Below are 13,729 nucleotides of genomic sequence, written 5' to 3' on the forward strand. Positions count from 1 at the left end.
GCAACATTTAGATTGAGATGCACATTTTTGGATCACTCACCCTAATCCCAATTGAGATGAAATGCATCTGAGCCACAACTTTGGCAGATGGCTCACAAATCAGGTGTTTGCAAAATCCCCCCTAAAAGTGGGAAGCATTTGTGTATGCTTTGTAAACTCCAACACTACTCTCCTTGAGCACCCAGGTGGGGCTCGGTTTTCAGGGTATTTTCCAGAAAACATAAAAGCTGTTTTCTACCAGCTTGAATTCTGTGGGGCAAGGATTTTATGCAGTCATTTTGGGAGTGGGTTTTTTGCTTTTTTTTTTTTTTTTTTTCTTCTTCCCATCTGATTTTTGGAGCTCACCTAAACCCCTTGCTCAGTCTCCTGTAGATAATTAGCTTAAATGCCATTTCCATCCATTGTGTTAATGTGAAATTAGACAGCACAATGTCAGGAACTGATAGAATGAGTTTTGAAATGAGATTGCTTACTTTTTGGGTGTGCAGAGGGGATTTATTTTTTTCCAGGACTTGGGGAGCAATTGGGGAGATTGCTTCAGCATATCTTTTCACTTTTTTTTATTAACTGCACTGCACAGAATTTGCATCATGTCTAGAGCAATACACGAATAACTATGAGAGGGAAAAAAAATGCTTGCTCCCTTCACTCAAAGCAAACATCAGTAGGAGGGTTACAAAGGGTAGTTATGAATCATTTGGAAACCCTTGTTTTGCAACCCTCTTTTAATAGTTGCATTTCCCCCGACAGTTGCTGCCTGCCCTCTTCCTGGTGGTATATGTATCAGGCAGAGATGTGTTAATCAGCTTTATGAAGTTTGACCGTAGTGAGCCTCCTGCCTGTATTCAGTCAATCAGCGTTCGGCCTGATGGTGCAGTTCTCCTCTTCTGTTCCACTGGTTGAGTTCATTGTTCCAATATCCTTGGTGGAGTCATCCGGGAAGGGATCTGCATGAGGTCAGAGTGCCTCTGTTTCATCCTTCTCGTAAAGTTTGAATGAAGCTCAGCTGAATTAGGCTTCTTAATAAAGTGGCTTTTTTTTTTTGCTTTTTGCTTTTTTTTTTTTTTTTTTCTCTTCTGATTTGCCTTCAGATTCCTGGGAACAAGGGGCTTAAGTTTTGCCCTGCCAGTGCTGGAAGTCATGAGGGACAGCCAGAAACTCAGAGATTTGCACAGGTGGAAAAGGAGTGGAAGTGAAACCAGAGCCTCCTGTTCTTTTATGCCAAATTCAATGCCCTTTTGACTTTCCTCCACTTTCTACTGAAAAGCAAGATCTCTAATCCCACCATTACAATACTTTTCCACCACCTGATTACTCCTCTGAACACTTCTTGCTTTACCATTTCAATGAGAAACAGCTCCAAAATATTCGCAACCACTCTTTTGTCTGGAAGGAAGGAGAGGAACACTGCAAGGTGCCAGGTGCACTCACATGACCTCCAAGCCCTCCAATTTCTGGGGAAATGTGCTTAATACTGGGCTGAAGCCTGTCCTTGAGATGTGATGCTGCAATGACATATGTGGGTCTCTGCCCCACTCCTGGCTGAAGCCCTGCACCAGAGCACTTCCATGCCTGACCCCTGCCCACACCGAGGCTACGGAAACCCTGCAAGCACAACCCAATCTTCACCAGCATTCCATGCACACACAGTGATTTGTTAAATTTCTACATATGACACCTCCTTCCCCCAGCTCCCCTCCCCACTTCTCCTCTCAGCGTAGTTGAACTTTAAAGGGCCCAGGAGAAAAAAGAAATAAGACTTTAAATAATTTATTTTGGAGAAACAGTCAGTGAAGAGGAACAAATAATGTTTCACTAAAAGAAGTGGGACCTTTGACACTCCCCTTTTCGCTCAGGTACCTGAAGGCCTAGCCGGATTGCATTAGTGAAATTTTCATTTGATGGCATTTTAATATTCTGCCTTGATGACTTTTTAGCAACATTTACTTTCAGAGGTCTTGAGTGCTCCCTCGGAGGAAATGAAACATGTCAAAGCCCATTACAAAAATCAAAATTTAAATACCTCGGCCACATTGGGGCTCACACACAATCCCATCAGCGCTTAAACCGAGGCTCACAACTACTCATTCACTTGTTCAGTTGGTAATGAGTACATTTGATGAAGCATTCTGGGGTCATGGAACATACGTTAGTGATCTAAACTTAACCCATTGATTGCTTATACACTGAGGGGAGGGGGCATTTTATTGAAATGTAATGTTAGAATAATTTCCGCCAGTGCTGAAATAACTTTTTTTTTTTTTTTTTTTTTTTTTAACAATTGCTTTGATGAATTGGAATGTTAATAAGCATGATGGGAGGGCTTTGTTTAAGGTAGGGAGGAAGAAGCCAAGCTAGGAATACAGAGCAGTTAGCTGAGCTCTCCAGCCACTGAAAAGCAAGCACAAGACAATACTAGGGCTCTCTCTCCTTATTAAATTTGCATTTGGACTTTCTTGGAAATCTTCCCTGTTCTATCATCTGGTTGGTTTTTGTGGTTTTGTTTTATTTGTTTGTTTGTTTTTCCCTGCTGGTGCCATTAAATCAATTGGTGTCTTAGAGGCAAATGGAGATGTCCAGTGCAGGATGGTAATGGGGTAGCAAGTACTAAATCATAAATATTATCTTAGCTAAACTTCAGTAATAACATGTCTATACAGTATCTGTGCTGTATAAATCAATCTGTACATAAAGTGTATGCGTTTGGTTCTGGTGTAGACCATTCTCATTTTTTTTCCTTATTTTACAAGGTATCTAGCACAAATGGATGGAAATGCTTATTTTTCACTTCTTTTTGCTCCTTCCCCTCTCTCCCTTGTTCCCTTCCCCTCCCCCCCCCCCCCAAAAAAAAAAAAAAAAAAAAGAACCCTTTTTCTGCTGTATGTTAACCTCGCCCATGAGATAACCTTGTCAATCTGCAAATGTAAGATTTTTTGTTGCCATCATCTTGAGCTTGAGAATATGATATATTCTCAGCAGCTCAGCAGCATTTCCAGGAGTCCTCCTGGGCAATGCTTTTCCATGCCCAAGGAAGTCTGGCTCTAAACTGTGCTCTTTGGCATCACAATGCAATCAGCAGAAGTCTGCTTGATTCATCCAGCAATTGGTGTCCTTTCAGTCAGGCAGCTTTTCTCCATCCTTTTCCTTTTAATTGCAGTATAAAAAACAGCATTCAGAAGGTAAATATAATGCAGAACCCAAGAGTTCATTATGATCCAAAATAATCCATGATTTATTCAGGCCAGGCCAGACATTACAAAATAACTGGAGACAACTTTGCATCTATGAAAGCCACTTTCTTCCAGCCAAAGACTGGTACTTCAGGACTGAAGTTCTTGTTTCTGCACTAACTTTAGTCCTCTTCCATTTTTATTTTAAATATGCTTCTACAACAGTCCAGATAAGATGCACTACCAACAAATTTTGGGAATCAAGCATTGGCACTGGGGATTACAGGAGGAACAAAAATTATTTTAATGAATTAATTTGTTGAAATAACCACTAGCAAGCTGAAAATTGCTCCAAGTTAAAATCTAAATAAAATCCTAAAATCTGGGGAACTTTGCAAATGCACTGAGCAAAACCAGGGCTCACACTGAAGTTCCCAGAGGACTCTCACTTTTAGAGCTGATTTCACATGTGAGTGGTAAGATGCCAAACAGCCCTTGAAGACGAAGGAATGATCAAACTTTGGAAAACAGCTTGGCTCTCACCTGAATATCAATGACCCTTTGAGCTGATGGGAGACTTTCTCCCTCACACACAATTAGATAGAGATTAGGCTGGGCTGGAAATTCCCAAAGGCAAAATACAATAAAAACATTGTACATGGGGAAGGTTGTAACCCTTTCTTTTGTTGATGAAAGAGTAGCATAGCTCTAAGGATTCATAACATTAAACAGTTGTAGGTATTGTGAGGAGACCACTATTAAATTGAATCAGGCCTACCACTATTTTGTTGTGGGCTTTTATTGCTAGGAGGAACACAGAATGCAGGAAGCATCTTGAGTGTAAAAGCACTTTCTGGGATTATGAAGGACAAGTGGTTCAGTGCAATTTATATGTGCTATAAATGTTGTCAAAAGTCCAGTTGCAGCCTCTGACCAATTACTCTGCATCACACTAACCACTAGATGAGGAGGGTAAAATGCCAGTTGTTGTAAACAAACTCCAGGAGTTCCCGTTATTCCATCTTGGCTTCTCTTAGGGTATGCCACAATTCATTGTGAATAATCTAACTGTAAACAGTTTTGAACTTTTTTTTAGTTTTCTTCTGGAAATGTGCTTGCAATCAAGTTTTACAAGTAAGAATAGTGAGCAGGAGCCAGTTTTAACCACATATATTTAGATGATGTCAAATAACAAGGCAGACAGTTAGAAAACTGAGGGGAATTCTTCAGTGAATTTGTGTAATGAATAATTTTGATATTCTGTGAGGAGAAAAAGAAGGCAAATTCACAGAACTTGCTACAGATTCTTTGCTCAGCTCTGCTAGTAACTAAGCAAAATCAATACAACATGAATGAGGGATCCTGAAATCGGGTAAACAAGACAAAAATAAGCAGGCTTTAGAATGTGCTTCTTACTCCTGTTGAGCAGCATTGGACTTTTTGCTTTTGCAGATCTTGTCAGTATCTCCATTACAGAAAGAGGGAGCAGAAATTGATCTGCAAGAGCTGTCCTCATCACATAGTAGGAATGTAAAGTAAAGGACCTCATGTGCACTCCAGACTTTGATGTCTTCGTGCTCGAGCCCACAGAAAACAGCAGCCAAGCAATTTGACTGTTATATGATAGATAGTCACTCTCAGACAACATCACCATTGAAAAGCAGTCTGGTTGCATTTGCCCCAGTTCTGCCAATCCGACTCAAGACCTGTCTATGAATCTGTTGACCCATTTCTTCCTCGTTCTGGTGCCTGTCCTGCACACCACGTATGCTATAAATCCATCGCGCGGTATGCTGCACTGCTCTTCTGTAACATGAATTTATGCTAATGGCTGTCTGCATATGCTTATATCACATATCTATATTAAACTTAATAGTCTGTTACATTGCTTCTTAACCCTGTGTCCACACATGATTAACTTTTCTGATTTCTTTCAAAACCGTTATTAACACAGTGTAGCATTTCACTCAACATGTCACTAACTTTCCCTGCCTGATGCGGGAGTTGGGGTAATTATGCAGCCCTATAGCTCTTCCAAGTAACACAAAGAGTTATGAGTTTATTCAGAGATTTGAGGATTTGTGTGGATGTGTGTTTGTGTATGCTTGCTTTTGTTTAAAAACAGCAAGAGGTAAGAGACAATGCATCAAAGACAGATTCTTATTTATATGGTTGTTAACTAAGTTCAGTACTTTTGGGCACAGATGTCAAATTCAGAGGAAAGATCATCAGCATGCTTGCATATGTAGAGATATGCATGAAAGCCACTTGAAAGTCAAAGCTTGGATTTAAAGAATAGTTCAGATGTTATGGAACTTGCTTTCAAAACTTTTCTGCAGACCTACAAAGAGTCAAACTTGGAGGACTTCTCTGACAATGCAATGACCACAATTATTTTTATGTATATAATGCACTAATAAAAGATTAATTGCTCTGGTTGAAAATATTCTATGTGCTTTCAGATATATAAAATCATTGGCACAGATGCAGACTTCTCAGCTTTCTGCTTAAGGGAGCACCAGCACATTTTTGTACCTCAGTCATGGCTCTGGCAGTGACTGCTAAAAGCAATGATGTTTGAGCTTGGATGTTCTGCCACATAGCATACTTTCTCAAGTCAGAATTGCATAGCAAATGCTCCAGGATTTCTTTTCATTTTCATGAAACATTTTAAGGTCAAAATGCCACTGTCATGAAGTTGTGCTGGAATCAAAAGAACTTTGGAAAGCTTTACCTCTTGAAACTCCCACAAATATAAAGGTGAGTTTATTTCCCTCCCTTCCCTCCCTTCCTCTTCTTTTTTTTTTTTTTTTTTTTTTTTTTTAACTAGTTGGAAGATGGGAGAGCAAAGAGAAAAATCACAGTGCACCAATTGTATGTTGATGGTTGATGGCAGATCATGCTAACCTTATGTACTTGTTACATTAAATAATGGGAGTAACAGGCATAGTCACTCATTTTGTTGAATGAAGGTGATTAATCCTAAGGATGTTGAGAGAGTGGTCTTCAAATCAGCGAGTAAATCAGGAGCAGCAGTCAGGAGTACCTAGTTTTAGACCTGACCCCCCTTGGCTTTCACTTCTTCTTGACCCGAAAACTTCCAGAAAAAGGAGAGTTTTGCATAGGTTTAAATAACAAAGCAAATGCTGAACTATTATAAGATAACAACCACAGGTCATGCTGGTATACAGCTGAATAGATGTATGAGTCAGACACAAATTTAGCACTGGAAATTTTTTTACTCCTATTTTCTTAGTCTGATGGCCTTGTGTTGTTTTTCTTCATTCTCCATACCTTCACCACTTTGAACCTCCAGTGTGCTCGTCATGATATCATGCAAAACAAATGGTCTTTAGAAAATTTTCACACAACATTACATTAACAGGGCCATAAGTTTTTACAGACTTTTTTAATAGCTGCATGCTAATTTCAAAGTGTTTTTCAAATTTCCTGTTTATCCTGTTTTAAAGCCTTTTGACATCATGGTAGAGCAATGCAAAGTAATAATAATAGTAATAATAATAGTAATAATAGTGAATGACAGTGGTGATCATTTTAATGGCACAAAATTAGATTCAATATGTCCCTGTGTATGTTCAGCTCTTGTCTGCTTTGCTCACTGCAGTTAAACCCATTGCCTATGGATGTAAAGGTTGCTCATAATTCACATAAGCAAGGGGTTGTTGACTGGGCTAATGAGAAAAAGCACTTTCAACACCCACTCCCTATGCAGTACAGTGTCATTTTCTTCTGATACTAAGCAGAGCTCATCTCTCAGGTGTCTCTGCTTCACAGTCAACTCTATGAAACTTTCTAAACCTGTGTCTTACCTGTTCTCCTGCCTTTCCACAGAAAAGTAGATCTACCTCCACCTCCAGACACAGAACTGAAATAGGAAGCTATCTCCACTAGTGTTGCCACTACTCCATTGCACATTCAAAGTCCAAGCAGAGTTTAGGAACAGTACAGGAGCATCATCAAGGAATTTCAGTATAAAAATGACATTTCATGGCTTTTTCCAAATTTTAACATGATATAAAGTAGTATCAGAGGTGGACTGATAGGATGTCCTTACTACATGTACAGTTGTCAAAAACTGTCATTGCTGTCTTGTGTAAGGACCCAAATGAACCCATGAAGCAAGATAGTGTTTATTGTTGATGAGTAAGGGGCATAGACATCAGAGTGGATTGTACTTTTTAATTACAAATATACTGTGAAGAACTTCCAACCTCAATAGACCACATGTGAAGCAAGAAGAAAGGAAAACTGGAAGAAATGGAAAAGTAAAGCAAATAAACAGTTGCTTCCAAGCTATTTTTGATTTTCCTGTTTACATCAGTTTGTACAAAAGTTTTCTGGACCTTATTAAAGATGGTGGTATTTATTTAGCCCAATTTTGACTAGCTATGTTCAAAAGATAGAGCACAGGAAGGCCCTGAAAAGAAATCTACTTCAATTTTGCTGAACAGTCTTGAGACGCCAGCTGTAATAAGCCTTGCCAAATACAGTTTGCAGGGTATGCTCAAATAAAAATTTCAGATAACATGGGATGTTAGGAAAGACAAGAGTTTCTCAGTTGTTTTGGAGGAAAAAGTACCTGTCCTGTTGCAACATACTGTCTCTTGCTGGGTGGGTTTACATTTTTTTATAGTTACTGAGTAGACAAATACATAATTTACTAGCTTATGTGCAAATGTACTTCTAGCTTCTGCTGGATCAGTTCTGGCTCACAAAATTCTGCTCCAGTACTTGAACTTGCTTTATCCTTTAGTCTCTGGCCAATAATTTTTATTTTTACTGGATGACAGTTCAAGTGATTGGGCTATTTCTCTAACATTATGTATGGCTTAACTGGCAATCACAAAGCTATAAAATCATTGTAATCATGATGTGAAACCACTGGATATGTTGTTTTTAACACCAGTTTGCTAAACAAAGAAGCTTGCCAATGGCATTAGAGATAACCTACATGAAATCACTCAGATCATGAGTCCTGGCCATCCGAAAGCTGGGAACGTATCTGATCTAGCTCAGTATCACTTATAAATATAAAACAAGTGGCGGACAAGACCATATGAGATCTGTAAAATACTGAGCTCTCTCTCATGTAATACCTGTAGCCACCATGAAACAGATTGAACACTAGGGGGGCAAGAGTGAAATACCAGAGTGCTCTTGGGATTGATTGTATCACATAAGTGAGCAGGGAAAAGGAAAAGACTTTTGCTAGTGAAAAAAAAAAAATGACTTGGCAACTCAGGGATGTGTTGTAACAAGAACTTGAATAAAATAAATAGGGAGCATTTTCAGGCTGTGGGGGCTGAATGAACACAATCAATCTTCTTTCAGCTGGAACTGCATCACTCTCACCCACAGCTCCCTCTGCTGAATTAAAATCTCATGGTAACTTAAGTTATAAACAACAGAGCCAAACTTGAACAAGAGACATTCAATGAGGATTCCATGATGTGTATAATTGTATGTAGTATTTCTGAGTGGAAGGTTTTAGGGAGCTATGGCCATGCCCTCACTCCCTCCTATCAGTACTAACCCATATAACGTATCATGCTGATGGCCCAACATGGGCGTGCTCAAGTCAAGCAGTCTCTCCATTCAAACTGGGTCTACTTCCAGGCCCTGGCATGAGAATAGATTAGCCATCAAGCTAATGTTGTTCTGTAATTTTCCATGTCTTCTGCCGGTATGCCTTAATCTTACCTTCCACTTCTTTATCCATCCTCTAATTTCTCCTTTCTTCCAGATTAGTAGTTTTCTTGTCTCCTGCAGGAGTTTTTTGTCTATCCTATGTTAGAGAAACCATGAAAGAATAACTAGATTTTTTATTGAAGTTCCACAGATCCTGTCTTCACTTGTGTTATTACTTCACAGTGATTTTAAAGGTCAAATTTTTGTGCTGGAAGAGACACTTTTCTCTCAAGTTTAGGAGGTAGCCTCTGAGCACAGGAGCTGTGATCAGGACATTAAAGTAGATGTTCTTCATGTCATAGAGAAGAAGTTATACTGCTTTGTTTTAGGGAGTTGCTGTGCCCTGCTTTTCCCATTGATAATGTCACATAGCTCTTTGATTTTTATTTATATATATATTTATTTATTTATTTTTAATTTTTAATTATTATTGTGGAAACACCTAATATGAGCAAAGTTCCTGTGAGACTCTTGAATAAAAGATTTCATTAAAAACATTTGTCTGGCTGTTTATTATGCTGTTGAAATATACGATGTCATGTGCAGTAGTCAGACCTTCAGCTCTGCTGAATTTTGCTAATTAAATTGCTAAGTGTGTCTTTTATTAGGAAAACCATGAGAAATGCAACAAGGGGAGGGGAGGGAAGTGCCCATCTTGCCTTTCTCTGCAGAGCAGCATTTGGACCACTCCGACCTCCGGGTCTCAGAGAGCTGTTTTCTATCCCACCTTAGCCAAGGAGAGAAAACCAAGACGGGTAAACAGTGAAAGCCAGGGGCAGCATGTGGCTGGGGGCTCAGCTGGAGATTTTCAGGCAAAACTCTGAAGTTTTAGACACACACTTCACCCTCTCCTCCCCCGGCAGCCCCGCACATCTGACATTTCTGTCAAAAGATACCCTAAGCTGCCCCTCCTCCCTCCCCCTCCTTTCTCATCCCTCTGCCCTTTTTTTATTTTCCCTCTCTTTCCCCTTATATGTGAATAGTGAGAAAATGACTGGAAACAATGTGCCAGTTCGCAGCACTTTACACTGAGGCCCTTTTCTCTTCGCCCCTGACTCGCGAATGACTGAGAGTTGTTTTATTGTACAAAGATTCTCAGAGAAAAGAACTTTTATTTTACCCAATAACACAAGAATGGGCAACGGGCAAACAGTCAGTGCCTTGTTCCCAGCTGCCACTCAGACCGCGGCGGGGGAATCGCTAATGGGGTCTCTGTGCCGCCCGGCGCTCTGTCTCTCTCTGTCTCGTTTGGCTCGCGCCTCCGTCGGCTGCCTGTGAGCCAGGGTGAAATGCTCCCGAGATAAGCTGCTCCTCCGCCTTTCATAACTCCACCCTTACTTTTTCAAGCACAAATATTCCAAATTTTATTATCAACACTTGGGAGATGGGTATGCAATGGGGGAAGACCACGGGTGCGGTAGCACAACTTGCAATTTGTCCCTTTGCACCTTGCAAAACTGTAATATAAGGAGGAGAAGAAAGAACTGCAAAGCCATGTTAAAAAAATAAAAAATAAAAATCACTTGCACCCATACTTTAGCTGTTGATTCATAGTGATATCTAAATGTCAGCCATTTACAGCTTAATCATGGCTTTATTAACCCATCCTTTTCCTAGCTGAAAGGCAGGCTGAGTAGAAGGAAGGAATAATAAAGACTGGAGGATGGGGAAGCTGAAATGTGAAGAGTGAATTAGACTTGTTTAGAAAATAAAAGACTAGACAAGAAAAGACAAGCTGGGAAAGAAGGGTGTGAAAAAAAAACTAACAGAAAACATCATGCCATTGGCTGTCCAAGTGTTTCATATTCTCAGCAGCAAAGTATGAAACATAGTTGTTGGAGACATTGAGAATTTGGGAAGAAAAAAAAAAAAAAAAAGCTCCTACTTAATTTCATCCATAATTCTCAAAGCTCATCTGTCATTTAAAATACTTCTAACTTGTTGTGCACAAAGTCTCCAATCATGGCTAGGGTTTACAAATTCTGATAAAGTTAGGCACTTAAACTGAATAACATATGAATCACCTGACTTTCTTTGAAAATCCCACAGTTTGAGGTCTGTTTTGATTTGTTTTATTTTGCAGGGTATCATTAGATTTGTAATAACAACATCAGGATCCAAAGAATTTTTCATGACAGACTAATGTGCTTTCCTGAGAAGTTCTAGTCTTGTATAACACAATACTTAAAGGTGTGGGACATTTATTATTACAATACTTTATTTTTACTTATTTGTAAACACTTGCTAAGCTTTCAGAGTATACCTCAGGTTGAAGTATTCATTTTCATTATTTATATTTTTCAGCAAAAAAAGTATTCAGTCATTTGAGACTTTGAAAGAAATTATGTTGCTTGCCCAAGTTAAAGAATGTGCACCATCCATCTCCACCTAGACACAAGAGCAATAATAATAGTAGAAGAGAGTTTATAGAAATTCTGGAAAAATACAACTATATTTAAAATTTCTTAAACTGTTTTTTTTTGTTTGTTTGGTTGGTTGTTTTGTTTTGTTTTGTTTGGGGGGGGGGGCATTGGAGTTTGCATAATTTATTATATATTTTTGTCATTTATCTGAGCTTCCTCCTTTGATAGAAAGGAAACTTGAAGGATTTCTCCAGCAGTTGGATACCCAAACCTGAGCTTCTGAATCCTCTGGGGATCCCTTGGCTTTAAAACAATCCATGTGGAGAAAGAGGAGGAGAATTTCATGGAAATTATGCCAAATATATATATATATATCAATTATTATATCTAATAAATAACTTCAATTTCCTTTATACAATAAGGAAAAGTAATTGATATGAACTTACTGTAGAAAATTTCAAATTGGTATACAAATAGGAATCTTAACAGGGTTAGATCTGCCTGAATCTTTTCTAAATCCTGGAAGAGCTGAGATGTTATTACTAAGAAAATCCAAATGCATTGGAATCAGACTTGCTCTAGGCCAGGTGTGACTCTTTTTCTTTATAGATGCAAGATTGTTTAAATATCTTAATCCCTTTTTGAAATATAAAGTAGGTCTTCTCCAGTTTCACTAAAGCCTCTTATGCTCTGTGCTTCAGAAGGTTTATTTCCATGAGTGTTTTAGGTGCCAAGTATGAAATGTTGCATTTATGTTTCATCCCATTTAATCTCTTCCCGCCCCCCTTACTATGGATAGGAAATACTTATTTTTGAAGTTGGAAATGTATGGGCTGATATCTTTGAATTTTTTTGAAGATTTTATTTAATAGATAACCTGCATCTAACAGTACTGATTCTGCCCTGTTTTTCTTGATTTTGTAGAAAATAATATGAAATACATTCCATATTATTCATGTCAGAGATTTCTGAGGTGGGATTGCTTCTCTCAAAGTAAATTTTCCACAGAATATATTTGGTGGCAGGCTTAGAGCAGTTTCACCACTTCACCATTCTGTAGAGATTTCAGGAAGGTCCTTGAGAGGGACTGGGTAGACTTCAGGTCAAAATATATACAGCTCCATTCCCAAAATTTCTGAGTTGGTTAATCCTGCACAAAAGTTTGGTTGTACACACAGCAAATTGCTGTGGAGAAAGGGTAGTATCATTTTGCCAATTACTGTTGATGTTGGGTCAACTGCATGTGCTCCAGAGCAGGAAAAAGACAAGAGAGTGTTTGGGTTCTAAATGAAGGAGGGCATCTGCTTGTAGCAGCCCAGGAGCACCACTAGGTACAAAATTGGCGCCTTGGTCATAACACAGTGATCAGTGTTTGACCAAAGGCACAGTCAGCCCTTTCAGGCAGAGATTATCTGATTTATTTACATCACTAATTTCAGGGATGCAGATTTGTGGGAGCAAATGTTTTTGATCCTAGTGCAACTGGAAAAATAAGGGGAGTGGAAAGACCTCCATATGTATAGACCTGCTAAAGCCTGTAGAAACCTCACATCTTGATTTAATTTGCTTGTAAATATATTCAGGTAAATGCAGTTCATTGGCTTCATCTATCTTTCCTCTCCTGATCACAGTTGTGATCATCTCCACAGTGAGTGAGGTCTTAGTTAACTGTTGCTGACGTTGTAACTCAGAAAAGCAATTCAGGCTGTGAGAGCAACATTTCAATTATACGAATAATCAAATTCAAAATGTTATTTGAATAATTTGAGTTCTTAAATTAAGCAAGCACTTTTTTTGCAAGTGGTCTATAAATTACATTTTCCGCTACATTGGCAGTAAACGGGTAATTAATATCTCAACTTTTCCTTCTTAATGTTGATTTAAGAAAAATAAAATAAGCTTAGAACATAAATGAGCTTTGCTTTCGTAGCTCAAATATTACTATCCCTGCTCAGCTAGCTGTGTAGCTCTGCTATCCTTCTCTTTCTCAAAGCTGGACAGATATGTCAGTATCCAGCCGTTGTGTTTAACTTAAGTAAAGGAAATTGAGAACTAAAGGAGGTACATCTAAATTGTATTTTTTTTTTCTGTTGATTTCAAAGAAAATAGATCATCTTCAAAATGAAGTGTCTTGATTTGTTCCTTCTGAACCAGGCATTTTAATACATTTGTCCAATATCAAAGGAATGTAAATTCGACAGCTTTCCTGATAAGTCAAATGTACCTAAGTCAAATGCTAAAACAATAAAAAATTACAGTGCCAGAAGTGTGGAGAGTGTGTTACACAAACCTCATAGAACTTCTCAGAAAGGTTTTGTGCAAATGGTATTTTTATTTCGATAAACTAAAGGATAGTAATTCAAATGGGTAATGTGGGATGATTTGTTGAATTGTTAGTATTTCTCAGGCAAGGAGAAATTATTAAGTGGACCATAGTATGGCAAAAAAGAGGGGTGTGGTGATTTTTTTTTTCCAGGTAACTAAATA

General features: G+C 38.6%; 1 long non-coding RNA gene across 1 annotated transcript in view; it reads left to right on the plus strand.

Moving 5' to 3' along the window:
* The window catches only part of LOC311443066, a 34,019-nt gene extending 28,400 nt beyond the window's left edge, over window positions 1-5,619 (plus strand). The window contains exon 4 of the long non-coding RNA XR_014697057.1: window positions 5,510-5,619. This is a non-coding gene — a long non-coding RNA (uncharacterized lncRNA). The remainder of the gene's footprint in view (window positions 1-5,509) is intronic.
* Window positions 5,620-13,729: the final 8,110 nt, after the last annotated feature.

The sequence above is a fragment of the Aythya ferina genome (genome assembly GCF_964211825.1).
Source record: "Aythya ferina genome assembly, chromosome: 11".
Classification (NCBI taxonomy): domain Eukaryota; kingdom Metazoa; phylum Chordata; class Aves; order Anseriformes; family Anatidae; genus Aythya; species Aythya ferina.